Genomic DNA, 4,080 nt, shown 5'->3' with positions numbered 1-4,080 from the left:
ACAAAAATTTGTATGGGACGAAGCTCTTAACGAAATCTCAACATGATCAAAACAGGTGGCAACTGGCCAACCAAAAACGGCACGCTTTCAAAACAAAGATGAAGAACCAATGTTGGTTTCCAGCACAGTACATGAAACACTGCGAAATCATTCATCTTTTTCTCGTACGACACAAAGCTTTTACAGAAATCTTAACACAACTCGATTGCTATTCCCGACCTGTCAACACGCGAATCAAAACAAAGCGCTCATTTACTCGTTATTTCTCGTGACAACAACTGAACCAAAACATGACATATGAAATCACGAGTACAGAACACTTGTTGATAGGGGACAAAATGTGTCATCACATACTACGTTACTATTAAAACATATTACCAATTTTAAATTATGCTGGTAAGTTACCCAAATCACTAACTCCTTTGAGATCTGACATTACATTACATATGATATTTCAACAATTATTACTATAATGCATAACACATGATAAACATAAGAGTAAATATATAAAATTAAAGGATATACATATTACAAGGCAACATCATGAAACCATACAGTGGTGACATTGTGATGGAGTGGCTGGCCAGGGTGTGTAAGGAATGCCTGGAAGAGGAAAAGGTTCCAAAGGAATTGGTGAAAGGAATAATTGTTACTTCAAGGGTAAAGGTGTTAGCGGAAACTACAATTTGTATTGCCATAACTTTTCTAACTGCAGCAGGGAAGGTGTATTAAGATGCTAAGGATGTGTGGCACAATTACTGAGAATGAATAAAAGGTTTTCACGAAAGACGTGAAGCAGGGGAAAGTAACCGGAATGGTGTAGAGATGAGACCAAGGTATGAGTGTTATGTCTCCATGAGTATTTAATATCTGCTGTAAAGAGAAAGTAATGCAATAAATCAGAGAAAGGACAGTACATGTGGGCGCAATGTTGTGGAATAAGAAGATTTAGAGTCGTGAATGATGTGTGGAATGGCTGATGTTTGCTGATTATGCAGCTGACTGGTGATAGTGAAGAGAAACTGCGGAGACTAATGAAAGTCTTACGGAAGGAGAAAATTGTCAGTAAATGTAAACAAGATTTAGGCTTTGAGGGTGAATGGGAGCTAGGAAGATGGAGCAGTGAATGGTAATATGGATGGTGAGAGAGTGGAAGTAGTAGACTCTTATAAATATTAGGGAGTGCATATTTCAAATGATGAAAAGACGAGATAAGAGGCAAGCCACAGAGTAGGCGAAGCAGGAAGTTAACATGATATGTGCAAAAGATTTAGAGGAGACTTGGAGTTACCCCAGAAGACAATGTTGGAATGTATGAAGAAACTTTTGAACCAATTCTCCTCTATGGAAGTGGTGTGAATGTTTATCATTAATGAAAGAGAGAATGCAGAAGCTATTGAGATGAGTTATTTACATAGTATTTGTGAAATAAGAAGAATGGAAAGATTGAGAAATGTGGAGATACTCAGGAATGGTAAAATGGTTAATGTTGGTGAAAGAATGGATCAGAGTACAGTATTTTCAGATGGTTCTGTTGTGGAATGAGGAAGAGGAAGATAGGCAGATGAAAAGAGTAAATAATTCAGGAGAACGAAGGAGAGAAAACTCAGAAAGGGACAGATGGTGTGAATGAATTATTGGAATGGAAAGGCCTCGACACCACAAATCGAGGAGTGGTGCCAGACTAAGAGGCGAATGGCAATCTGTTTAGTGAGTTTGGAGTCGCAGCTGGTGAAACCTTTCGTGTCGTGTGTGTTGTCTTGGAACTGAGCTTTCAATTTCCTCAACCGAAACAATAAAAATAAAAAGTCGTCATCAAAACAGCGACTGGGTTTATTCACTCTTTTATCTGTGCTATACTCAATTTCTTCTCTTTCCTCTGACAAAACCGGAGCCTCATTTATTCCATTACATATGTATTATTATTATTATTATTATTATTATTATTATTATTATTATTATTATTATTATTATTATTATTCAAAAGATGAACCCTATTCATATGGAAGAAACCCGCACGTGCCATTGACTTGAAATTCAAGTTTTCAAAGAATATGGTTTTCATTAGCAAAGAAGTAACAAAGGTAATGGGAAATACAGAAAGAATGATCACTTGTTAAAAAAAATTAGTGAACAAATTATAAATCAACAAATAGACAGATAGATGGACAGTAGATAAAGAGGCGTCACCATGATTTGCGCCTTTCTGTTACATTATATCGATTGAAAGTAAGCCTCCTCCTGGTCTTCGCAGTTATCAGCTCCAAACTTTTGAGCGACTGACATTATATACTTCTTTCAAGAAATACTGCGCTTTTACTTTTCCCACCTGACACATTGGAGAACAGTTCCGTAATATTTAAAAAAAATATAATCGCTAGATAACATTCGTATTGTAATGAAAAAGTTCCATGAATTATTGTCCAATTCAATGTAAGAGAATCTGACTATTAGCTCTCATACGGCTGGCCCGAAGGATTAGAATTCAATACCAGGTCTAGGCCACAGACCAAGCACTGGGACCAAATGGGTCATTCAGCGTAGTGATGAATGAATGTAAATAAAGAAAATGAAAATTCACAAAGGTTTATGCGTTTACACTGGAACACGCGAACACATTAAATATATTTATTTACTGATGTTTCCATACACACACACACACACACACACACAAACAAAGAATATATAAATTCAGAATAAGTTAAGTAACATTTTAAAATTTTATTTTCTTAATTCATTTAACGGCCTAAGGGTTTTCGTATTTACATTATTTACTTATTTTTATATTTCATCAATTAAAAAACGTCAACATACTGTTCTGTTTCGGGGCAAGACATTGATTTACATATTATCTGCCCCATGAAGCGGATACATACATTGTACTTACAATATTCAGATGAAAGCTTAAAAACTAAATGAAAAGGGCTATGGCGCTACTCACATGAAAAGAATCACCGCGTTTCTCATCTCGAGGCACAGCCTCCACATATGTGCACACAGGTACTCTTAACATACGACATTGGCTTACAGGATTTAGGGAAGCATCCTAACCTAAAGCAATTCAGTTATTGAATAAAAACGATCCCCTTTATTCGACAATTACTGGGAAAACCTCAATTATGGCTACTTGCAATAATTGCCCATCAAATTAATTACAGATATGAACCAATGGAATGGATCTCCAACTGCGATTTTTTTTTATTGCCAATAGGATAACCATTAAAACGCCTGCATAATGGGTTATTGGATGCGTTATTGCGGCAACGGTAAAACTCACCTTCGATATTGGAAATACGTTTCATTCTTTTTATCAAACGTTTCATCACGGGAACATAACAGTGATGGCTGTGACTTGACGTCAACGTAATTACAGATATTTTACAAGGCTTATTCCAGGAACAAAAAATAAATGGAGGTAGAGAAAGGAGAAAGACAAAAGGTTTTCGGGGGACCAATTGTTCACCAAAATGACGTAAGCGAACGATGTTTATACCGTGAATACATTTTACTGTAACTTTATTTTCCTCAGCATTTGTATGATATAAACAGAGTCTAGAATACGGACGTGCCATTGAGTGACTTTCCCACTGGCCTTTGAATGGTTGAATATTGACAGATGATTCTAATTTACGTATTGAAATAGATAATTGTTGAAAATTATTAATTTCATATTCAGTTTACTGAAGCTGTTGTTTTCATCCAACAGTCATTTCCTCTTAGAAGAGTCTGCTGCAACAGCTAGACACCTCTGGTTCTATGATCTTGATAATAAAACACATCCTAAACAACAATTAAAGTAAGTGCTAGTACTACTTCGAGCAGCAGGGCAAAGAACACGGTTCAGAGCTTCTTAATGATTGTTTTTTCAAGTTCAAAGGAAAATTAATGAGTGTTTTTTCAAGTTCAAAGGAAAATCTACATTACTGTTAAGCAGTAATGTAGATTCGGCACAAGACCACAGAAAGTGTCTGCACATGTATAAGGAGGTTGGATATACGCTGTTTTCACTCCCAGCACTGAAAGTAATTCTTCATGTATCAGTGTTTTGAATGTAACCTTGAGTTTTGTCATGGCTTCCTA

Source organism: Macrobrachium rosenbergii, chromosome 22, assembly GCF_040412425.1.
Source record: "Macrobrachium rosenbergii isolate ZJJX-2024 chromosome 22, ASM4041242v1, whole genome shotgun sequence".
NCBI lineage: Eukaryota > Metazoa > Arthropoda > Malacostraca > Decapoda > Palaemonidae > Macrobrachium > Macrobrachium rosenbergii.
This window is presented reverse-complemented; position numbering follows the sequence as displayed.